Here is a 26,828-nt window from a genome sequence, read left to right as displayed (position 1 = left end):
AGGACTTGTTTCACAGCTTGAGGCTACATTTGATGTGAACATCCCCGGCATCTACCTGTGTGACAAACTTGTTGACAACATGGTAAAGGGACTGGAAAAGCTTACAGAAAAGAGAATTATTCATGGCAGGTCTAGACAACACTGGTCTACCAATGATACTACTATTTCAAACATTGTTGATGAAGCCCATGACATCCTGGCACAAAAGAGGTATCTGAGGGCGGCATGGTATGAGGATGAGATGGCTGTTGCCTATATGACAGTTATCTTGTCAGCAGTCGTCTTTGACTACACCATGGTGCGTGTGAAGGCACAGAAGAGTGACTGTATGCCATATGGGTCAAGGGCTGAGTCCTGCAGTCCCATGAACAGTGAGAAAGAACTGATCCAGGCATGTGCTTCAACAACTGACAGTGACGATTCAAGTACTGAAATGAGGCCTGGAACTTACCTGGTTGAGCGAGAAGATTCGGATCAGGGAGAGATAGATGAAGATCTCATTGAGGATAGAAGATCTCCCAGTCTGCCTCCCAGACAAGAAACACCTAAAGCAAAGAGAGGCCGCTCTTTGCTTTCTCGTATCCGAGCCTCCCTTTCCAGAATCTTCAGGAGAAAAAAATAGATGCCAAGTGAAACCATGTCCTTGAGAAAATGGTCAGCATAGAAATGCAACCAGAAAAAAGATGGGAGAGCAATCATAAAAAGATGCCGTAACAACAAAAAAAAAATGGAGTTCACCCCCCAAAAAATACATTAATAAAAAAATATTGCTATGCATGAACTGGCCTTTTTGTTACTTGTTGTGTACATTTATATGACTATTTTCATAAATTTTTTTGTTATACAAATCAATATTTCAATACTCACAAACTAAATATATATATATATATATATATATATATATATATATATATATATATATATATATATATATATATATATATATATATACAAATATATATAAATAGTTTGAGATTTTTGGGAGAATGACACAATTGCGTCATTCACAGTGCGTCATGAGAGTGGGCAGCAGCCACTGGGATTGGTGGATCTTTTGATGGTTACGTTCTTCATCAAAAATTCTGTTCTAATTAACAATCTTGTAATTAGTCTTGTAGGTTATCTTTATTGTTAATAATCAATTCCCATATGGAACAAATTAATGGAATATTTACTCACAGTTTTTAGTTTAGTTATTAGGAGTGATTCTTTGAACTAGGTTAAGTAGCACCTTTTTAGACTGGATGTGCTTTATTCATGCGGATGACCCAGGTTTGATTCCCCCTTTTGTCCCAATTTTTCTCATCATGTTTCCACTCTTATTATTTCCTTTAATTCTATATATAATAATAATAAGTACAAATTAATGTAAAGGTTGATTGCCTCACAGTGATTTGTTCACAGTGAAGGTTGGGGAGTTGAGAGAAAGTTTTGATCTGGGTAAAATTAACCATGATTTTACTACAGCAATATTGGAGTAACCATGTTTTTTTGGTGGAAGCCATAGTTTTAATGCAATTAACCATGGTGTTACTAAAGCGAGCTGAATTCTTCTGCTGTCCCATTCACCTCAAAGAAGCGCATGCTGTTGGATATACGGCACATTCCAGCGACTTTCTCTCCTTCTGCATGCCTAGAGTAGATTTCGCCCCTGGGCGCTTCGGCAGCGCTACTAAGAGAGTATATTTCTGCAAAAAGAGTATATTTCCTCTTTAAGAGCAAACACATTGACGTGAATATCTTTTTAAAAAGTGTCTTTAAAAAGATGCCTTTGTGTGTTTCCTAGATGCGGTCGTTGTCTTTCCGTCTCCGAAGGCCACGGGTGCTGCCTCATGTGTCTGGGCAGCGATCACACTGAGGCAGCGTTTGTGGATAGTTCATGTTCTCGTTGCAAGAATAGACCATGGCAACATCGCGGTTACGGCTTTCCTTCTTCCGGGGGGAAGCCACTCTAGCCACCCCCGTGCTGCGCCTTCTACCTAAGGGTACGAGGCCGGCCCGGCACTGGTCACACCGCTTGGGTTGATGCATATGTGACCACTGGCTTCAGACTCGAGTCTTTAGATGAGCATGGCACTGCGGCACACATCACGTGGCTATTACGCCCCCCTGCCATCACCTATTCAGCCCTTGGACAGACCTTGCATTTCTACGGGCCAGATTTCCCCAACAGAAAGTGTCCAGACGCGTTGTGGTCACCACAGACGCATCCAAGTCGGGCTGGGGCACCGCGTGCAATGGGCACGGAGCCGCTGGTTTCTGGACAGGACTACGGCTGTGTTGGCACATTGTGAGTTGCTGGCTGTACTGCTCGACCTGCGGAGACTATTTCCATTGATCTGGGTAAAGCATGTGTTGGTCCGGTCCGAACACAGCGACAGTAGAGTTTATAAATTGGAGAATGGAGACTCCACCCCCAGGTGATCCAGCTGATTTGGAGTCGATTAGGAAAAGCACATTTGGACCCGTTTACTTCCTGTGAATACTCTCACTGCCCGCTCTGGTGTGCAATGATGGGAGACCCCCTCGGCACAGAAGCGCTGGGACACAGCTGACCCTGGGGGCTGCACAAATATGCATTCCCCACAGTGAGCCTACTTGTACAGACCCTGTGCAAGGTCAGGGAGGACATGGAACAAGTCAACCTTGTGGTGCCGTATTGACCCATCCAGACTTGGTTCTCGGACCTCACTCTCCTCACGACAGCACCTCCCTGGCAAATTCCCCTGAGGAAGGACCTTCTTTCTCAGACACAGCCAGACCTCTGGAACCTCCACGTCTGGTCCCTGGACGAGATGCGGAAGACTTAAGTGTGACCTCTCCGTAGTCCGGTGGTCAGCCTGCAAACACTGCCCCTGGAGGAGGCAGAAACAGCCTTACCGTTGCTGTGTCCGGTGCGTGCTTTGCACATCTACTTAGATTGCACACAGAGCTTTAGACGGTCTGAGCAGCTCTTTGTCTGCTTTGGTGCACAGCGGAAAGGGAACGCATTGGATCGTGGATTCCATCACATTGGCCTACCAGACCTAGGCTGTGCATGCCCCCTTGCGAGTTCTAGCACACTCTACAAGGAGTGTGGCATCCTTTTAGGCACTAGCCATTGGCACCTCTCTAGCAGACATCTGCTGAGCAGCGGGCTGGGCAACACCCAATACCTTCGCGAGATTTTACAATCTCCGGGTTGAGCCGGTTTTGTCCAGTGTTCTTTCAGGTATAAACAGGTAGAGTTTGGTAATACGGAACAGCTGGCAGGGTGTATCGCTTGAGTATAGTGCCTTTCCCCTCCCCTGAGGTGAAAACGTGTGCTTTTACCCCCAGTCGAGTTCACAAAGTCGTGTACCCTGTATGCCCTGATGGAGGGAATGAGACGTTGTGTCCCTCTTGCCACAACACTGTACTAGCCGCTGAAATGGCCAGAACCTTGTCTCGGCCCCTCAGAACAAAACCTGAATGAGAGTGGGGATTCCTTCTCCTTTTCTACCTGTATGTCTGGGGGAGTGGCATGCAAATTTCACTCACCAATTCCCATTTACCTTTTCTCAAAGATTGAGGTGTTTCAGGGCTCTCAAGAGCAATCCCTAGTGTCGCTACATCAACACAATGACTCGTTCCCTCCATCAGGGAACGGAGGTTACGACAGTAACCGAGACATTATTCATTAACAAAGTTTTGCACAATATCAACACATTAAAGATGTAATCTTTCCAATGTTAAAATACTTAATACTCCAATTCCATGTGCAGAGACAACTATAAGGAGCCATTTGTTAGTTGACATTCCAAAAAGTATAACTCTGTGGTTCTACAGAGCTTCCAACACCGCTGTGTTTGATTATGCAGACTAACATGTCAACTTCAGGCTCAAACAATGGTGTGAGTTTGATGCAGGACTACCTGTATGTCAGGGGCATGATGGAAGGAGAGGTAAGAGTGGTTAGGAAACCTGTTTGGAAACAATCAATATCAAATATAAAAAAATTAAATTCGCTGTGGGTTGTTGTATGCAGTTCAATTTCACTTAGATGTTGTTTTACATGTGCTTCTTTAATTAAATCTTGTGAAGAGTTATGACAGATACATTGGCATAAATTAAGGTAAAATGTATTAAAACAAATCCACTTTAAAGAAAGGCCTTCCAAACGAAATAAAGTTATATGATGTGGCCAGAAATCATATTTGCTCCACCCCAAGTCTTCCAACATTTTGCCATCCTCACTGAATTGCCCGCCTCCTATGACATATATACTTTACGTCCATGTGACACACAAAATAATACAATCAAATTAAACAAAAATAATAAACAAAAATTGCTTTACATATTGCTACAACAAAAATATTAATGAGAAAACCACTTTACTTATTTGGGACCTTGCATCTATAGTGAAAATGTTTGTTTCCTACTCCGTAACAGATATTGTTTTCCTTTTATCAGACTCTTTATGGTTTAGGGATCATTTTGTTTCTGGGAATATCTGAAGGCAAACCAGGCCAGTTTGTTTCCTAATACCTAAAATCATTAGAACAGGAAATACAATATATTACAATATTACACATTAATTTGTTTATAAAGGTCCAGATTTGTACTCTAAATTGAATTTTCTCTTATCTTTACCCTAGTTCTATTGTGTAACAGTTTCATCTGTAATGCAATAATCACAGGGAAGACCATGTATGGCTGGCTACTCATTTCAGTGGCTAGGTAGTTAGTCTTTCTTAAAATAAACTGTTGATTTGTTATGTAAAAATAATTGCCTAAACACATTTAAAAACATAACTTTTTAACTACAACTGCCATAGTAGTAATGAAAAAATCTGTTACAATTTACTGTGATAATGTAAGAAAGGGGTTGGTGTGTAGATGTGAAAAGTCTTTGTGATTAATGCTGGTGCAGGGCACAGTGTTTTCTCTTTCCCAATGTTTTTAGGTATGTGCAGGCTTTTTAGCCCTTTGAAATAGTTGTAATTCTCTTTAAAATTTAAATGATTAGGGATGCAACAATATATCGGCTGTTGATATTTATCAGCCAATTATTGATCAAATCAAAACCATGATCATATCGGTTATAATCATGAAAATGTGAATGTTGACTACATGATGAAACCATCCAAAACTCTTTGAAACAAGCAGACTTTAACTTCAGAGATCTCTGTATGATATCTATGAAAGCATGCTTGATTGAATTAAGATTAAAATTGCAATTAGTAAGGCCTTGCACAATGACTAAACCTTAAAAGGCATTGTTTTAAACTGCAAAAAAGAGGTACAAAATAACTTTCATATCAATCATCATGTTATCATATTTAGTAATTTTTTATGTTTTTTACCTTTTTCTCTTGTATGTATCTTTCTCTGTGACTGTCTTTAAAATTTTGGACTGTCACGTGTTCAACAGATCCAGTGTTCAATGGAAATGATCTATTGTTACACCAGTGAATAAACGTTTGTACTTCTTTGTAAAATAATGTAAGTTGCAAAATAACGGTATATCGGTACAGTTTTTTTTTTTTCCAAATTGATGTAAGTGTCAGCCAAAAATGTTGATATTAGTGCATCCCTGAATTTATGTAGAATTCAAATTGTTTGCATAAGTTTTGTGGTCTGCAACACAATATCGAGGAAAGCCCTGACTAATCACGCATCTGATTTCCTCAACAACATCATGCCACCTGAGCTTCCATATTGAGGGAAGCCTGGTTGACACGCACGCACCTGAGTGCTCCAGAGATACAGGAGGATAGAGCAGAGTGCATTCTATGTAGTGTACTCTTAAAAGCTGCCAGTCTTTCTGTTTCGAGAAAACAGACCAAAAATATTTATGATTCATACACAGATTTTCATTCAATTAAATGCTTTCTAGAAAGAGAATGTGGTATTTGAGAACATTTTCTAAATCGTCAACTTGATGTGGGATTACTTTTCTGGGTGAATTAAAATATTTTGTGTGGTAATCAATAGGGATGACTTAAAATAGGGATGTCTTAAAATAGGGATGACTTGAAGCTTTCTTTATACATCTAATTTCATCCTTGGCATGCTGATAAAGACCAGTCTTTGGTCATAAACAGAAATCATTTAAATTAGTTGATACATTATTTAAAAACAAAACATGACTAACAGGGTGGAAAGGACCCAAACAGGGTGGAATTACCAACAATCTCTCAGTGTATTTCAACAATAATTGTATTATTAACTCACAGAACATTTAACATTTATTAAAAATACAGAACATTAAACACATTAACAAATATACACCAATGCCTCTCCCTACAAACAAAAGTGCTTCTTCCCCAACCATTCCCCATCTCAGTGACACACACAGTTTGTGTATGGGCCAGTATTTAATTCAATATAATTTCATTTTATTTTTAACTTCATTTAAGTTTATTTCATTTCATTTTACTGAAAGCCTTGTTCTCTTACTGGGAAAGATTGATACTGCAGTGGTTGAAACATGTGACATGCTGAGACCATGTTGAGACACACTTAAAAGTAGCCCAAAAGTGTGTGTGTACGTGTGTCTAGGCCTACTGCCTTACTATCATTCTAAGACGGTTGTGTCACCTTCAGGAAGACTCCTATTCCACAGCTAACTTTGAATATGTTCACATGCAGAACAACATGTTAGCAGAATTCTCAACCTGCCTACACTGCCCAGATAGATTCTGCAACATATCTCCATGCTGCCATGTCCAAGTGCATCGACTTTTTGTTTAGTGCTTGAGACACTTCAATCAGGCACAATACACAACTGTCAGCATACCAGATGACATCTTTGCGAGGGCCAGGCCAGAATAATTTGTTGACACAATTTCGATGCATGCAATTCACCAGGATGTTATTTTCTTCAATATACCATTATGATGCTGAAGTGGTGCAGGTCATACTTAGAAGGGAGAGGTTATTATGTGAGTATAGGAGACCATAAGTCTGAGTGGACGTCCATGACATGCGGAGTCCCTCAAGGCTCAATTCTTGCGCCACTCCTGTTCAATCTGTATATGCTCCCAATGAGCCAAATAATGAAAAAGAACCAAATTGCTTACCACAGCTATGCAGACGACACACAGATCTACTTAGCCCTATCACCTAATGATTACAGCCCCATTGACTCCCTGTGCCAATGCATTGATGAAGTAAACAGTTGGATGTGCCAAAACTTTCTTCAGTTAAACAAAGACAAAACTGAAGTCATTGTGTTTGGAAACAAAGATGAAGTTCTCAAGGTGAATGCATACCTTGACGCTAGGGGTCAAACAACTAAAAATCAAGTCAGGAATCTTGGTGTGTCTCTACAGTCATACCTGAGTTTCAGTAGTCATGTCAAAGCAATAACTAAATCAGCATACTATAATCTGAAAAATATTGCAAGAATTAGATGCTTTGTTTCCAGTCAAGACCTAGAGAAACTTGTGCATGCTTTCATCACCAGCAGGGTGGATTATTGTAATGGACTCCTCACTGGCCTTCCCAAAAAGACCATAAGACAGTTGCAGCTCATACAGAACGCTGCTGCCAGGATTCTGAGCAGAACCAGAAAATATGAACATATCACACCAGTCCTCAGGTCTTTACACTGGCTCCCAGTTACATTTAGGATTGATTTTAAAGTATTATTATTACTGGTAAATAAATCACTCAATGGGCTAGGACCTCAATATATTGCAGATATGCTCACTGAATATAACCCAACAGATCACTCAGATCATTAGGATCACATCAGCTAGAAATACCAAGGGTTCACTCTAAGCAAGGAGAGTCTGCTTTTAGCTATTATGCCAGCCGCAGCTGGAACCATCTTCCAGAAGAGATCAGATGTTCTCCTACAGTAGTCACATTCAAATCTAGACTTAAAACACATCTGTTTAGCTGTGCATTTACTGAATGAGCACTGTGCCACTGTGTGTCCGACTGTTTGTACTGTATTTTATTATATTTTATATTCTAAACTGTTTCAATTATTCTTATTTTTTTATTTTATTTTATTCTTATTTTAATCTCTTCTATGTAAAGCACTTTGAATTACCATTGTGTATGAAATGTGCTATGTAAATAAACTTCCCTTGCCTTGCCTTGCCTTGCCCTGGTTGAAGGAAACATACCTGAGCGTTGGTCTCCAGGACTTTCCTCAGTCTATGTTTTCTTCAGGAGATAAGTGTGCTTCACTCACTGCATTGTCAATTAAAGTTTTTTCATCTGTACTGACAGGGGATGAGATAAGTGTAGGTTGAGGGGGAGGAATATAACTTAACAGTGAAAGACTGGGTGAGAATCTTTGCACGTTGTCCTATTTTCTGGCGTTGAGGGTTGTCAGGTACACTTGCATTGCCGGGTTGAAACGGATGATCCTCCTATGGGTTGGACTTGAATGAATATTTTTTGTCAGTTATGTTGATTTGTAGGCCACTGAAGAAGATAAAATCCAATCCCAAAGCTACAGTATAGGTGAGTGCTTGGGGGGAGAGAACAGCAACATGTAAGGTAAAGATTTTGTGGAGAATATGAATTTGTATCTGTAGCCATCCTAAAGGCACTTCTGTTTCACCATTAGCCAAATACAGTGGCCCAAGAGACCAAGAGTGAAGTTTCTCTGGAGGAGAGCGCTTTCCCCACAGACTCTCATGGATCAGGGTATAACTTGCCCCTGTATCCACAATGGCCTTTCCAGACCAACCACCAATGCAGAATGGGACGATTAGCTGTTGAGGGATGACAGCAGGAGTAATAGGGGCTGTTATGGGAGGCTGTTTCTTGGAGGTTGACAACATTTTAGTTGTTGAAGAAGTGACAGAATTGTTAGTTGCTTGACCTCCTGGCTTACGAGAATGAAATGTCCGTTGACTGTTCTGCTTCACAGATCGATTTGGTGATGAAGAATCATAATGTGGACAGTGGCTTGGTGAATGGTGTCCCATACATCTCCAACATTGCACTAGAGGCTTATCAGTGGGTTTGTTAGAAATTCGTTTTGGCACTTCTGGTGAAGGTATTTGTACATACATTTTTCATATTGGAATTGCTGCTCATGGTCTCACTCCAGCTGATGCCCCAATTTTACAAGTTCCTCAACTGTGTTCACACGACTACGTAGCTGGCTGGCGAGGTAAGGTTTTATATTTTTAAGAATCATTTTGACCATGTCACTTTCTGTTAAAGAAGGCTTCCATCTTTTGCAGAGAGCTCTATACGTAAAGGCGAAATCTCTGATGGTTTCCGTCTCTCCCTGGGATCTTGTACGGACTCTCTCAGTCAGTTCATCTTCATAGTCTTCGAGAGAAAGTCTGAAATAAAAACAGGCTCGAACTCATTCCATGTCATTATGGAGGATCTGGCGACTTCCCACCAGTATACTGCAGTGCCATGCAGTATGCTGCGGAAAGTTGACAGGAGGTCAACATCTACAAGGGGATGCAATTCTAAGAAGTCCTGACATCGAGTTAGGTATAGGAGAGGTTCAGTGTCATCGGTGGGGCCTTCCAAATGTGGGAAAGGTCAACTTTAAATGGTCATTTTTACCAGCAGGTATAGAAAGTATGGGAACATTTTCTGGTGGCGAAGGGTGTGTGGTGATGGGTGGTGAGTGTACATCTCTTTGGTGAGCAGCCATTTTCTTTTCTTATTCTTTGACTTCTTCCATTTCAGTTTGAAGTTCCTTGACATGTGTAGTCAGCTTGTCAATTTGGCTAATACACCGATTACACTAAGTAGATATTTGCTTGTGATCTTTTTGAAGGTTAGTTTTTATGGCTCTAATGTCCCTCTGTAGTTCTACCTGGAGCTGTTCCACCATGACGCGGACTTCTGAAAGCAAGGTTGACTCAACTTTTCATAGTTCCTCTGATATCACTTTAAGTAATTGGTCTGAATCTGTCTCTCCCTGGTGTTTCGATGTAGTTATCACGGTGAGAATTTGACGTTGGTTGGCTTCCATTTTGGCAGTCAAGTCTGAGAGTTGGCTTTCGTTGTTGCACGTTGCAGTTTTTTGCCCCTGGGTAAGTTCATTTACAGCTCTCTCTTGATATTTCATGAAGTCACACAGGTTGTCCCAATTACCTTGTATTTGAGCAGTAAGATGGTGAATTTTCTTTCCAGGAGTTGGGAGAATACCCAGCAGATCATGCTGTGCCACCGAAGAGGGAGGTGAAGTTTGGAAAGAAGTGCATAGTTGCATGGAATCTGGTTCTTGTTGGCAGGTGGGTGCTTGGACAAGAGTGCTGCTATCTGGTGTCGGGGAAGCAAAATGCACATGGGTTACAGGCGTGATACTGCTGAACTAAGTGGGGGTGGAATGAAATGTGGGAACATGTGATGATGGGGAAAATACTGGTTGCTGCTGTAGTAGTTGCACAGGTGGCCAGTTTGGGGTTGATATATCTAGAGGTGGATCAATTTCCACAAAAGTGGATTGGGGGGGGGGGTTGTAGAAGCGGCCATCTTTGTAGTGTTTGTGTCAATGAAGAATGTAAAATGCTTTTGCAAATAATCAATAAATGAAATTAATAAAATTAAAAAGTGTCAGTATCTTGGGGCCACAAGGGGGAGAAACAAAACAGGATAATAATCCCGGTTACCTTTTTACTTTTCACAATTTGGCAACCAGTGTACCTCTTACTCACACACCAGATACAAAACACAACACCAAGTATTCAGTGAACAAACCAAACTTAAATAATCAATTAACTTTCCATTATCCAATCAAAATTCACTCAATTTGCAGCAGGTTCACACACAAAAACCTTTTTTGTTTTTCAACCCTCAAATACACACAAATTACAATGATTTTCTACATGAATGGTTAGAATTATCTTTTTTTGTTCAAAGATTCAACAGTTTTTAACAGTATTAATCCCCAACAAATAATAACCACATGGTTTCAATGATTCAGTTCACAGAATTTCAGTTATTCAATTATTCACAAATTTAAATATTCAAGTTTCGGTTATTCAATTATTCACAAACACATTAGAGTTACCAATTCACACATTTAAATATTCAGGTCCCTGTTTGGGCGACACTTCTGTAACGGTGGCGGGCCCATAAAACAGATTACATTTTGGATTTTAAATAGTTCCAGAAATAATAACCACATGGTTTCAATGATTCAGTTCACAGAATTTCAGTTATTCAATTATTCACAAATTTAAATATTCAAGTTTTAATTATTTAATTATTCACAAACACATTAGAGTTACCAATTCATACATTTAAATATTCAGGTCCCTGTTTGGGCGACACTTCTGTAATGGTGGCGGGCCCAAAAAACAGATTACATTTCAATAATTTTGGGCGCCAGACAGGTCAAGCCTGTCTACTGGTAGATTTGAACCCTTAAGTGATAGCTCACAAAAAAACGTCTAGGTTAAGTATGTAACCTCAGTTCATGGAGGGAACGAGACGTTGTGTCGAAGAAACGACACTAGGGGTCTCTCTTGAGGGCCGAATATGCCTCTGATCTTTGAAAAAATGCCAATGAGAAGTTGGCAGATAGTATTTGCATACCCCGCCCCCGGACATACGGGTATAAAGGCGAGGAAATACTATGAGTTCATTCAGGATTTTTCTTAGGAGCCGGAAATGGTCCGGCCACAACAGTGGCTCGGCTCAGCGACGTGGCCCCTCCATCAGGGAACTGAGGTTACATACATAACCTAGACGTTCCCCATCTGTCGCTCACTTTAACATTGTGTCGAAGAAGCGACACTAGATGTCCCAATTAAATCGTGCCATGAGCCGTGTACGTGAACTGCTGATACAGAAGCGGGCAGGTACTCTTACGTGCAAACACGACCAGCTGTATCAGACTGCACGTACCCTTCCCCAATGCCCCATAAAGTCATCAGAATCCTTCTGTGCCTGAGCACCTGGTCTCTGTGCGCGCATAGTAACTCTCATGAGGGGGCCAGGATAAGCCAGTTGTTGAGGTAGTTGAGTATGCGGATGCCGGCTTCTCGGAGCAGGGCAAGGGCTGCCTCTGCGTCTTTCGTAAAGACGCGAGGGGACAGAGACAGGCCGAAGGGGAGGACTTTGTACTGATATGCCTGGCCGCCGAACTGTAGAAAGGGTCGATGTCGCGGCAGAATCGAGACGTGAAAGTACGCGTCCTTCGGGTCTACCGCTGCGAACCAATCTAGATGCCGGACGCAAGTCAGGATATGTTTTTGCGTGAGCATTCTGAACAGGAGTTTGAGCAGAGCCTGGTTGAAAACTCGCAGGTCCAAGATTGGTCGTAAGCCGCCGCCTTTCTTGGGTACAACGAAGTAAAGGCTGCAGAGACCCTTCTTCATTTCGGTTGGAGGGACAGGCTCTATCGCGTCTTTGAGTTAAAGAGTAGCGATTTCCGTGCGCAGGGAATTGGCATGTTCGCCGTGTACTGCGGAAGAACGGACACCCGCGAAGGGGGGCGGGAGCCTGGCAAACTGAATTGCATAACCGAGTCGAATTGTCCGGCCCAGCCAGCATGACGGGTTGGGCAGTGAAAGCCATGCCTCCAAGGGGACGAGTATTTTTGATGTACCCAGCAGGGCTTCACAGCGGGCGGAGCAGGTAATGCGGTGTTGGGAGGCAATGGTGCCTCCCGAGGCTTTGGTGCTGAGAAAAAACTGAAAGCACTTACCTTGCTCCGCATGCCCGGCAAGGTTCGTGACTGAGGAGGAGGTCCGATGTTAGCGTCCTCTGGACTCGTCTGAACCGGCCGGCCAGGGAACAGTCGTGGGGTTGAGGGTGGAGGTACCGCACTCAGGAACCTGGGACTGTTGATATCTGGAAGCAAAGTGCCGTGAGAACGGCATTTGCGGGCCAGGTGACCCAGAGACAAAGGAAATAGCTCTGTTATTGAGAATGTGGTACCTGGTTTGGCAAATGAAATAATTTCAACACAAGATTCTCCTCTCGGCCCTCCACCGGGGGACGGAGCGGTCTCCTCCGGAGCTAACGTCTCGGACTCTGGGTCGGATGTCTCAGGAGTGCCTGGGAGCCATCAGGGTCCTCGAGGGGGTCCGTGAGACAGTGGGCATGCGCCTCCTGTGGGGTGCTCGACGCTGGGGCTGAGAGCTGGGCCCAGGTTGAGGCGAAGCAGAGTGTTTCTTAGCCGCAGGTGGACGTCCTCTGCGAGCAGACGGGGTATGGTCCATGGCAGCAGGCTTGCGGCAGGGCATGATGTGAGATATGGCCTCTGTCTGCTACTTCACCACGGAGAACTGCTGGGCGAAGTCCTCGACGGTGTTGCCAAAGAGGCGGAGCTGGGAGACAGGCTTTTGTGTTGAGGAAGGGAACTTTGTCGGTTTCACGCATCTCGACCAGGTTCAACCACAGATGACGTTCCTGGACCACGAGCATGGCCATCGCCTGCCCGAGTGACTGCGCTGCAACCTTCATGGCTCCAAGGGCAATGTTGGTCGCTGAGCGCAGTTTCTGCAGCACATCGGGATCAGGACTACCCCCATGCAGATTTCTGAGTGCCTTGGCCTAGTGGACTTGCAGGAGGGCCATGGCGTGCAGGGCGGAAGCGGTCCACCATCGAGGGTAGTGAAAGCGGAGGAGCGAGGAAGCCGTCCGCTTACTCAACTCGTCATGCACGTCCAGGAAGAAAGGATCCGGGGGCTTGGCTTTGAGCAGCGCACATGCCCGCGGAACCAATCAAGTAGCCATGACAGGGGGGGCGGGATTTTCCGGTCCAGCCTCTCGCTTGCGGTACCCGGGAAAGCATAACGCTCTCCGATGCAGCGGCGATGTCATCCAATTACGGGAGCTCAAGGGACCTGCAGGCCGGCCGCGAAGCGGGCCGCACTCATCCCGAGCTCGGACGGAAGCAAGCTAGCGTGCCGGGGAGGAGGGTGGTTCGAGGGGATTTACCCAGCGAACGTAGCCTTTCGTTATCCCCAGATCGCCTTCATCACCCACGCCGCCTGCCCCAATCCTGTAGGAAAGAGTCAAGGCGCAGGGGGTGGCTGAAGTGGCTTTCCCTCATGACAATCGCTGTGTAATCGCAGCCCAGGCACGCAAGGCAGCTTTTATGACCGTCAGAGGAGGGGAGAATTCAACTGCATCCAGAAACTACACAGAGGCGGAAATACAAAAGGATGTTCAACACCAGCTGTGTATTTGCTCTTTTAGAGAAAATAACTCTTTTAACTGCGCTGTCGCTGCGTCCAGGGGCAACTGAGAAAGCCACTGTAATGTGCCGTAGATTCCAACAGCAGGCAGCGTCAGAGGAACAGGAACGGGTGTGTAACTCGCAGCTGACTGCATACACGACCATCGGCTCCGAAGAAAATTTCTAAATGAACTCATAGTATTTCCTCGCCTTTATACCCGTATGTCCGGTGTTGTGTGTTACAATCTTAATCATATGTGTGTGACAAATTTTAAACAATGTATGCCTGCTAACAAATGATGAATGATGTGTGTAACTAACTAGAAAATATATGTTAAAACCAAAAACGCTAAAAGGATAAGTGAATGTGAAGGTGTGATAAACTGCAGCTGCATTTCTGACACAGGAAATTCTTTAGGCAGGGGAACCTGGAAACAGTTTATACATTGGACATTTTTTAGGCAGGGGAGCCTAGAAACAGTTTATACATTGGATATTCTTTAAGCAAGGAACTGATAAGAGAGAACCAACAGCAGACAAAACCAGTAATCACACTGCGGCAAAAACAAACCAACAGAATGATTGAAACTTATCTCTCAGAATATTGGAGATGCCCCGGCGGCAAAAATAAGCCAATCAAAAGAGTAAAAAACTGAGAACAAAGGAATACACCCTGGGTCAGAAATGTTGAAAAGAAGGGAACACTGGAGAAATGGGATCTTTTTGAGCGGAGCTTATGGGTGAGGCAGACTAAATCCCCAGCTGGCTGAATTATTTTTGTACTTATTGTTTCTTGTTAATAAATAAGATTTTTACTTTGAAAACTTGACTCCGTCTCCTCAAAAATTAACACGACACCGGGGGTGGTGTATGCAACAGAAAACAGTTTTAAAAAATAAAAATCACTGTAGCTGAAAAAGTCCATCGGTGATGCTTGACTCGTGCATGCACCTGTATTTTTTTATCAAAATCAGCAGATTTCGAGTGTTCTTTTCACTCACAAGTATAAAAAAACAAAACAACAGGGAGACAAGAAATAGAGGGTAATTAGATTGGCACGAAAAAGTTATTCAATTTAAAGGAAAGAAAAAAAACTGGACGCAACACTCACTCTGAGCGAGGCGGGAATGTGGGGCTGTGAATGTATGCGATTATGTGTGTGCATGTTTGGAAATCACTTACCATGGATAGCAGGGAGAACTATTCCTGGGGGGCTTGAGGTTGCAGAGAAGCCGACACAAGTCGATTACCTGAACTGGTTGCTTTACAACGACCTTCGCATAAGATGACAACACTCTGCAGCCAGCATTAGGAAGTGCGGTGCGGAACCTCTTCACTTCGGCGTTAACACTGACCAAACACAGAGCACGTCCCACTCTAGCTTAGGAACTGATCTCATACACCCTCAGGTAATCCGTGCACCTCACTTTTTACTAGATCCTATCCACTCTCCCTGTCTCCATCTTTACCTTCCTTTTTATCATTTCCCTTAATTGTTTTTGTTCCATATATGGGCATGGATGGGGATGTATTTTTTCATGCACCGCCACACTGTAATCTGATTACAAGAATTTAAAATGTAAAGTATTATACTACTTTTTTTGTCATAAAAGTAATTAGATTACAGTAACTAATTACTCTGTAATCGCATTACACCCAACACTGGCCGTAATAGATTTTCCACCCTGCTAGGTTCTATATATTTAACAGGGTGGAACAAATTAGCCATTGCTAATTGAGGCAGCAAATTTTAGTTAGCTAGCTCTCCACATATAAACAGTACTTTAGTATATATGTCAAACATGTCTGTAAATCTTTTTAAATGTGGTTTATTTTCTTCATAATTTAGCCTGACAGGGTGGAATTTTAAGAGTACGACATAGAGGTTAACATCATAAAACTCAAAAACAATAAAAAAAAAATAAAAAAAAAAAAAACAAGCAGACAGAAAGTTTTTGCTCACCTCAGTTTGCTTCCTTGAATTCCTTCCAAAAGAGTGATGTCACTTCCTGAAAGTGGATTCATGGAAATTGTAGGTTTTTTAGTTCAGGAGGTGAAAAACCACAAACTAACAGGGTGGAATGTGATGTTTCTGTTTCCATTGATATATATTTATAATTACAGAGATTTTAACTTGATCATAAATAAAGTATTTAAATAAATAAAGGCATATTTCTATTTATTTATATTTATATTGCAAATGTGTCTCATTGATACGGAAAATGTTCTTGGGGCCAAATAAAATGGTCATTCAAATTAAAAGTTATTTTTAAATACATTATTTTGTGTTAATGTAATAAAGAAGACCTCAATCTTTAATAAAAGCCTTTCATAATAAACCTTTCATTTTATTTTAAGTAAAATATTAAGTGTTATTTCCTGGGGATGGAAAAGTAGTCACCAATAGCCAGGAATGACCCAGCTGCATTTAGTCATTTTTTTTCCTCATTAAAAAAGTGGAAATCCTAAAGACATGAATTGTCATTTTGCAATATATGTGGGAAATCATGACCACTCACATTAAAATGAAGACTCCAGTCATATCAGTAACCTTATAAAAGCTGTTTTATTCTACATGGAGAGGGTCCGCACATGGGGGCTGCCATGTTAGAATCACATGTCCAGCCGAATACTACTCGCTTAATCTCAGTAACCATCCTGTTATTTGACACATTCACTCATTGATTCAAGTAATCATGGCTGAATTACAAATACTCACATTACTTTAATACTTTTTTCCCAAGAATGGTACTTTTTTAAGTAGTTGATTTTTTTAATACTTTTACTTGAGAATATTTTAAGTGGTGTAACTATACTTTTACTGCGCTATTTTCCCACCATCTGTGTTCGCTATTTCCCTGTCCTGATTTTATTTTTATCTATGTACATTCTTCTAAAAATCTTCATTTGTGTTCTGCAGAAGAAAGAAAGTCATACACATCCAGGATGGCAAGAGGGTGAGTAAATGATGAGAGAATTTAAATTTTTGGGTGAACTCTTCCTTCTTAAGCGTGATGTAGCCCCTGTACCAAACAACTTTTCCCATGCCTGCTCTACCTCCTCTATTGTGTAGGACATGACGTGCCAAGTGATCCTGCTTATTTAGCATTTTTTTTGCATCCCTTGCATTGTTTGAGCATGTTTTATGCACAACAATAACGCTCTGTCATCATTAAGGGAAATTTAGACCCTACACATAAACTGATTTTAATGTAATTGTTTCATACATTACGATTTAAAATGGTGATCGGTGTATTGGAAATAACTTTTTAATATTTTAATTTCTGTTATCATGTCTCCCTTTTATTTTTTGGAATCAGAATTGTGTAGTTTATCATAGATAAGTTATGTATTTTAAAAGTTGGCATACAGTGTTCATTATAATGGGGCATAGGTTTTGCAACTCTGTACTCAATACTCACTACTCAAGAGTTATTTTAAATGAGCTACTCTTTTACTCTTACTTGAGTAGTTTTTAGGACAGCTACTTTTACTCTACATTTTTTGGGAAGTAACAGTACTTCTACTTGAGTATGATTTTTCAGTACTCTTTCCACCCCTGGCTGAATGTGAATACTATATGTCTATAATGACACCTGAAACTGAAAACTGAAAGTCGCTAGATGTCAGTAAATCCAAGATGACACAAAGACAAAAGTTACTGAGTGCACCTTTATTTACTTATTTACCCCACTGTATTTTACACTTTCACTCATTGATTCAAGTAATCAAGGCTGACTGTGAATACTACATTTCATGACATCTGGAACTGAAAACTATTGATTTAAAATGATGGTACATCCAAGTCACTAGGTGTCAGTAAGTCCAAGATGACTCAAAGACAAACGTTACTGAGTACACCTTTAAGTTTTACAAAGTAATTCATAAGTAAGTGTAAAGGTATTCAATGGAAAGGAGGAGGCGAGAACCGGCTTGACGATATAAATAACGGTTTAATGATAAACTTAAAAGACAACATAAAAACACACATGACGGACATGTCTGCTAACGATCTCTCTCTCCCGCACGATCCTCTGCAGTCGACCTTTATCCCTCACGGAGGAAAATGTCAGAGAGAAGTGAGGCGAGGGGGTCTGACATGAGTGTTTGTGTAAGTAAAAGCAGTGTTTCTCAACTGGTTTATTCGGACTGGGTCGCGGACAGCAGAGAAAGAGCAATGCCATGGTTCTCCCATTGAAGATATTTCGGCGGCCGCCCAAATGATAGAATATTTAGGACTGCCAAGGCAGATTTAATGATAATCTCGCAAACAGCTAAAGCAGACATGGGCAATTTACAGCCTCATTTATCGCAAAAGCGTTTTTATTAGAGCCGGGACTTTAACGCGTTAATTAAGATTAATTAATTACACAAAAAATAACAGGTTAAACATTTTTTACGCATTTTAAATCACACTTATTTTTGCACCGCGGAACGTTTCTCACTGGATGAGTTTCGGCGGACCGATTATACTGGAGCACCAACTAGCGTTCATGACTTCAGACAACAACAAACCACAGTGAACATGAACGAAGAAGCTGACGAGACCGCTTTGGTTGGCCCCGTGGATGGGAAATTTTGTTATAAAAAACGAACGGATGGAAGCGTCGATAAGAGCATGGTTGTGTGCAAGCTATGCAACAAGGAATTCGCATATCACCGCAGCACATCGAGCCTCAAGTATTACCTCAACGCAAAACATAATACAAAAATAAACAATATTTTGTTGCTTAAGCTTATGTATTCAGTCATTATTCAATGGTATACTAAAAATCCATGTGAAAAAAAATTACTTCTCACTGTTCTCAGGTCAAATATTTATGCAATTAAAATGCGATTAATTTCAATTAATTAATTACAAAGCCTCTAATTAATTAGATACATTTTTTTAATCGAGTCCCGGCCCTAGTTTTTATTTTTCATTGGATATTTCAGTTAACTTGCATTGGGACATAACGCGTCTCCACCATAGACTTTAAAAAAAGATGGAAGACGCCCCTTCGCTCTTTTCCATTGGTGAGAACTGAAGCCGCCAGTGTCCCGATATGGCGCTGACATCTTGGGACTTGAGTCTGCGCAGTTGCGATTTTGGGACCAGACCTGCGCAGTAGTGAGCAGGAAGTAAAGCCGCGAAATCAAGGCCCCGCCCTCACTCTCGCTGAATCAATCGCAAGCACACGCCCCTGCACTTTTGACTTTTGACTTATGACGGTGTGAAATAATTGCTTCAGTGACTACTTCGCTCAGAGAACCTGTCAATCACAGCTGTCAATCATGATGTCACAGCACCGTTTTTATAGCATCAAATAACTAACTAAAACAAACTTATTTTGGAAAACAAACACTTGAAATTACATCAACGTGATCGAAACTACAGTAAATGACAGAAACTATCTTTGGAAAAAAGATATGTGAAATGTAATTTAATTGTTTAGTTGGTCTCACGTCCCGTTGAATAACATGGGGAGGCGGGGTTTATGACCTATACTAAGACCAGTCACCGGGGGGCGATCGAGACATTTTTGCTTCACTTTTGAGGGCTTGTGCAGCACACTTGGTTTTTATTTTTCATTGGATATTTCAGGTAACTTGCATTGGGACCTAACGCGTGCGTCTCCACATGCGTTTACCATGCTCATGTTTGCCAGATAAGAGAAGCAATACCCTCAATTTGAGATTTATACTTGCGCAAATTGGAAATATTCCGCCTAATGTAATAATTATTTTGTGCAATCTGGCAACCATGCACACAAGTGCGTCATTTCTATCTGGCTTTCCCCTTTGAAAAAACTTGCCGATCTTGAGGTTCTTGAGGCTGCTTGTGATGGTGCTACTAATTTTGCAGGTAAACCTTCTCAGTGATTAAATTAAATATAAAAGTAGATCTCGGCATCATTGACACACGGAGGGGTAATCATTGACATGTGAGCAAAAGCAAGCCAGAGACAAATATGTATATGTATTTATTATTTGTGCAATTTAGAAATGTTGAAGTCCCTTCGTGCCTGTATGTTAATCTAACACTTGCAGTATTCATTTATCATAGTCATGCAGTCTGTGTTATTCAGTTGTGTGCTGAAAGTCAAACGTTGACATCCACAACAAAAATAATGTCACTTGATGCATGTCCTTGTACTGGACATCCATGAACAAAACTATACAACATAAAAGGAAATGCAACCCAGGATACATTAAATACAGGTTATGTTTAATGTATGGCAGGTCGACACTTGATTTCCAATGTAAAATTTGTCCTGAAGCAAAGCCAGTTGTGAAGCACTGAGTTAAAGCCACAGACAGGAGCAGTCTGGCCTCACGTTCGCGCACCTACAGTACATGTTAACTGTTAATAATCATAGGACATTACTTCAAAAGCTCACATAGCTGATGTTATTTTTAATTTAGTAGTTAATTTAACATATAAACTTACATTCTTTAGTTATATAACATGTTATAGTTACATGCTATTTTTTTTATCAAGTTTATAATTCTGTTTATTATAATTCTGTTAGCTCTCTTATTTTTTCTATTTTATTTTCAAAAGGGAGACTTTTTTTTACACATCAATAAAGTAAATGGTTTCAAGTTTAAATTGTAATAAAGTGTTTGCTAAAAAACATAATAACCCTTCTGTTTTCACTGATAATAGTAATTGTGTAATACCATACCGTGAAACCATGATATTTTCTGAGACGTTTATCATACTGTGAAAATCTCATACCGTTGCAACCCTAGTAGGTGCCATTTTAATTTGTCTACAAAATAGATTTCAAGCATTTAAGCACAAGTCTCTAGATAAAATGCCTTAATAAGATAATGAAAACAATAAATTCAGTCAAGTGTGCCACGACTTTTGACCTGACAAAACCAATGACCAGAGGCGTTTCCAGCATTGAAGGACATCCGGGGTTTAGCCCAGACCATTTAATGCAAACACAGGGATCACTCGAAGAGTTTTTTTTTTACAGTAACACTTTACTTTCAGTCAAAGTACATCTTAATTGTGTGAGACTTTAGTAGAACATAATATGAACTGTTGTGTATTGGTATATTACATTTTAAGTCAACAAAACAACTGTCCAAGAGAGTTCAGTCAATCTCTTTTCACCTGCTCCTGTCGCTCTCCCTTCTCATCAAGTGTTGCTGTCTTTTTCTCTCTCCTTCCACCAGAAAGCTACCAGAGAGACAAAAGGTGTTTTGTCCTATTACATTCAGTCTTCTCATCAAGCTTTCTGTGCAGAAGGTAGATGAGCTTCCATGATTCAAAAATGCATATGTTTGCAATACTGTGTCTCCCTTGGGGGTCTTTACTCGTACTGGCATTACAGCTTCAACTGAACAAATCCATCTTCTGGACTGATAGCACAACAGTGCTGAAATATATCAACAACGAAACCAAATGTTTCCGAACATTTGTAGCAAACAGGATCTCTTTTGTAAGGGATGCTACTGATATGTCACAATGGAGATATGTTAGCACAAAGGAAAACCCGGCAGAGGAAGCCTCTAGGGGGCTAACAGCAAACCGCTTCTTAAGCTGCAAGAGATTGATCAATGGACCAGAGTTTCTCTGTCAACCAGACAGAGAATGGCAGAAACCTCATTTGGAAACTGCAGTCTCTGCCAATGATCCAGAAGTCAAGCAAGAAATTACAAGCAACCTCATTGTCAAAGGTCCAATGAACCCGCCAGCTCTCTGATAAGCTATTTCTCTTCATGGAGAAGTCTGATGACAGCTGTAGCTTGGCTAGTTAAGGTAAAAACAACTATCTTACTGCTGACTAGAAAAAGAAAGGAGATTCAGACTGCTGCGAGTAGCTTTAAAGATGAGTCCAGCCAACTAAAGGAGATGCAATTCTTTAAAGCAACACTCCAAAGACAGTGTTTACATCCTGAGGATCTGGTGCAAGCAGAACGTGCAGTCATCTCTTTCAGTCAAAGACAAAGCTTTGAAGAAGAACTATCTACGCTAGAAGCTGGTAAAAATGGTGTTAAAAAAAGCAGTCATCTGTATAAACTGGATCCGGTGTTGGATGATGGACTTTTGAGAGTAGGCGGTCACCTAAGTAGACTAGCAGTGCCTGAAGATTCCAAGCATCCAGTTATTCTCTTGAAAGACCTGTACATATACACACTATTGCTACGACATATCCGTGAACAACTTTGCTATGGAGGAAGAAATTATATGCTGTCTCGACTCCGTAAAAAATACTGGATTATCAAAGCTAACTCCGCAGCAAGAAGGATCATAACAGACTGTGTTGTGTGCAAACGACACCGGGGAAGAGTTTGAGATCAGAAAATGGCAGACTTACCCCTGGAAAGAATTCTACCAGACTAGCCTCGATTTACAGATGTAGGAGTAGACTACTCGGTACTATAGACATCAAGAGAGGACGCAGTGTTGTTAAAAGATATTGTGTAATCTTCACCTGCATGGCAAGCAGGGCAGTACATCTTAAAGTTGCATATACTCTTGACACAGACTCCTGCATCCATGCATTACGAAGATTTATTTGTCGACGAGGTCAAGTGTTGTCTTTAAGATCAGACAATGGCACAAACTTTATTGGAGCTGAAAGAGAATTGAGGGAAGCACTCAGTGCCTTGAATCAGGACAAAATCCAGATTGCTATGCTTCAGAAGGGAATAAAGTGGTACTTTATAGATTAGCTGGCCTTGAGTGAGGCAATCATGCTTTCAGTGATGTAATTTGAAAGCGTAGAGCTCGAGATCTTGCTGATGAGTCGGCTGTCATTACTGGAGTTTTCTAAGTGTTAATTAGGCTGCTGGAGCATTCAGTGTCAGATCAAGTTTTGAAAAGAAGTGCTGCTTTCCATTCAACTCGGAAAGTCGGATTTGACAACTTCCTACTGGGAAAAGTGCATCTTGAAGTCAGAATTACAACTTGTAGGCTCCTGTAGAAATTCTCAACTCTGATTTCACCGAAATGCAGGGGCATGATGTTACACAAACATGTCGACACTCAGGGAGATATACAAAGTAAGTGATAAACATTCACTTTTATTAAGTAATATAGATAAAAATTATATTAAAGCTTGTTTAGCAAATGCTTGCAGAAACAGGTGTATAAAACATTATAATCTCTTTTGATAATCGTACACCTGTAGCACAGATGCTAGTGCTGCAGCATTGTTTATCAGTTGGGTTGCTAGGAGACATCTCTAATGAGAGTCAAACCCCTGCTAAGCTAACGGGAGTGTTGCAGTTCCGAACATTGGGGAATGGAATGCATTTATTGTCGGAGATATCAAATAGGAATATCCCACATCCAACTTGAATGAAACGCAGCATAACTGTACCCTGACGAAGCTAGCAACATTTAAATCGCAAATATTATTAGATAGATTTTTCCAGGTATTATAGACCTCCTTGGTAGATTCATATGATTTTTGAATGTCTAGTTAAAATTAGGCTTGCTTGAGCATTAAGTGTCATTTCAAGTTCTGGATTTCGTGCATGGACATGTTTATAAAATGTCAATTGGTATTATTAGTTAGCTGCAACATAATGTATGATACCCAAAGGCAAAGGGTGTCTTATTCATTGTGAAGCTGTGTTTTCTTAATGGCATGAATCGCACTGAAGGCCTAGACTTTTAATGCATGGCCCGCCACTGGGTGGCATGTACAAACTAGTAAGAAGTCATGATTGCGCTCAGCCAAAACCTTAAGATATCAGACCATATCATTAGACTTAAACCACAATGCTACAATGCATTTGACTTTTAACAAGTTTCAGAGGCACTTTGGCCATGCCTCACATAATTTAATGCATCAAAAGATGAAGAATTACACAACGTTCCTTTTTGTTTGAGATCCTTTTGTACGACTCATGTCTGCTATCCGGAATAAGTTTACTCAGCCAAACAAGGACGTCTATAGACAGTTTGGCTTTGTAATGCTTCAGCGTTATTCTAATATTTCAACACCCCCAGGATCTACTCAAGAGGCCTTCGCTGCAGGTATCAGTCTATCATTTTCAAACCTTGTTAAGTACCTCTTAGATCCTCAGACTGAGAAGAAGTAGCCATTAATGAGTATTGGTGGCAGGTTTACAGACTTACAGAATTGAATATGACTCTGTTGGGAAGCTGGACACACTTGATCAGGATGCAGAACATTTGTTGGAGATACTCCAGATGGATAGACAGATTCAGCAGTAGGACAATTCTTTAGATGAAAGAGAAAACTTTACAATATATATGAACCTGACTTCAGGTTATTTGGATACTACAAACCTTGAGATGCTTCTAAAGGAATGAAAATGCCAGTTGTTTCTGTGAAAAGGATTATATGCAAATTCTATATGAAATATACCTTATAAATTGCAGCTTTCTGTTAATATAAACTCGTTGAACCAAGCCAGTGCCTAGATTTGTTTTAGCCACCAGGGTGCAGTGTGTCTCATTTGATTTACTGCATTGCAATATCCATGTCCAGCAGGCCACAGATGGAGTTTTGAAATTTGAAAGATCTTATGAATCTTTGATGCAAAAAACAAAACAAAAAAAGCAAATTTAGAATTTATGAAATGACTTAAGGGATAGTTCACCCAAAAATGAAAATTCTCTCATCATTTACTCACCATCAGGCCATCCCTGAAGTGTATGACTTTCTTTCCTCTGCTAAACACAAACAAAGTTTTTAAGAAGAATATCTCAGCTCTGTAGGTCCATACAATGCAAGTGAATTATGGCCAGAACTTTGAAGGTCTGAAAGGCAGTATAAAATAAATCTATGCTACTCAAGTGGTTAAATCCATATTTTCATATGCAAAATGATAGATATGGGTGAGAAACAGAGAATACTTACAGTAAGTCCTTTTTTGCTATCAATCTCAACTTTAACTTTCACATTCTTCTTTTATTTTTGGCAATTCTAATTCTTTGTGCATATCGCCACCTACTAGGCAGGGAGGAGAATTTTTAGTAAATGATGAGAGAATCTTCATTTTTGGATGAACTATGCCTTTAACCTAGATTCTTTGCATAGCTACATTTGACCACACTCTAGATTTGAAACACTGGGAAATGAGAAGTCTCTGAGCCAAAGGTTTATTAAAACATAAAAAACTAAATTAATGTGGACAGAAATATTTCACGTCATCTAAAATTAATTAAATTTTTCTGACATTTTAGCAATATAATGCCTTATTCTGGTATTTTAATATGAAAAAAAATTCTTCTCAGGAATACCTTTTGGTTCTAGTCTTAGAATTGTTTATATGAGATAGAGGGAATTTGTTTGCACGAAAGTAATACAGTAGGTGTCAGAAATGAGACTAGTGATCCAGGCATGGAGGCACAGTTAACAGAATTTATTTAGAGCAAACTCAAACCAGGCTGGTGGACAAGGAAGACTCAAACAGGGCTGATGAGTAAAGAGGACTCCGGCACCAACCAACACGATCACACACAAAGTCGACATGATGTTTCCGATAGTTTTGGCATCCTAGAATCGGCAACTGTATGCTGACACACTGACATACAGCATTCTTATCAAACATGTTTGCAGTGGTTTCAATGTATTTACCTTTCAACCTGGCGTAATTACTTTTTACTCCACTAATACTTAAGGTAATGTTTGGGTTGGGGGATAGAATCTATAAATATATGTTTTTCTCTTCATTGTATTCTGGACATAAATGGAGCTCACACGTGCCCATATGCCCTACAACACTTATTTATTTGGCCACTGGGGCAGAGTTTTGAAATTTATGTCAACGTATACCGATTTTGATGAAAGAAGATACGCTTTCCGATTTCACTGTGAGATCAGTCACGAAGGTAACTGCAATCCGGGCACTAAGGCGAAGACTGGCAACCGACACAGAATACACGTAACAGGGTCAACTAAGGTAGAGAGAGCGAGGTGAGTAAAACAACACACACAACAACAATCTAGCAATGAACACGAAACAGAGTGGAGTTAAAGTCATCAAGGAAACAAACAAGGGACAGGTGCCACCAGCCAGCTGAAAGTTGGCATGATCAGCAATCCCATGGAAACAATCAGGGTTCCCATGGAAACACAGATTCCGCGTGCCGGCGGCACCTGAGACACATGACTCAACAATCAATAAAACTAGATCAAACTGGCGGACTCACCGAGACCGTGACAATAGGGGTATTTAATGATTTCAGCATATAAACTCTGCAGTCTTATGAGTTGAATTAATTACCTTTCCTAAAAATCGTTAACCTGTATGCCAGTGTGCATAAATCTGCCAATTGCACTAAAATGTTTTTATTTCATTAAATAAAAAATCCAATTAAACTTTCTTACATGAAAATGTGCTGACATAAAGGAGTTGTAAATATTTTTACCAGAAGGACCTTTCACTTCCTAATGTAACCTCCCAAGACACTGCACTTACATGCGTGGACTTTACGTTTTGGCTTTGCTATAGGTTATACATAATTTCATTTCATTAAACCGACTGATCTCAGTTCAGGAAATTCTAGGCTCAAAAGTTTAATCCTTTTATGACAGCTATTGTTTATCCTTTTGATCTTTCATTCAAAGTATTCACAAAATTCTATCCTCTAAAGGATATCAAACAATTGCAAACACAACAAAAGTTTTTATCAAAAAACTAATATTTTTGTCACATATATGTGTGGCACAATTATTGGCACCCTTTTCTTCAATACTTTGTGCAACCTCCCGTTGCCAAGATAACAGCTCTGACTCTTCTGCTGTAATGCCTAATGAGG

General features: G+C 40.6%; 1 pseudogene; it reads left to right on the top strand.

Annotated features, from left to right (window-relative positions):
- Window positions 1-1,903: 1,903 nt before the first annotated feature.
- On the top strand, window positions 1,904-24,355 carry LOC127643553 (carbohydrate sulfotransferase 12-like; annotated as a pseudogene).
- Window positions 24,356-26,828: the final 2,473 nt, after the last annotated feature.

This window comes from Xyrauchen texanus, chromosome 5 (genome assembly GCF_025860055.1).
Source record: "Xyrauchen texanus isolate HMW12.3.18 chromosome 5, RBS_HiC_50CHRs, whole genome shotgun sequence".
NCBI classification, from domain to species: Eukaryota; Metazoa; Chordata; class Actinopteri; order Cypriniformes; family Catostomidae; genus Xyrauchen; species Xyrauchen texanus.
Note: the sequence above shows the minus strand (reverse complement) of the source record. Positions and strands in the feature narration are given on the sequence as shown.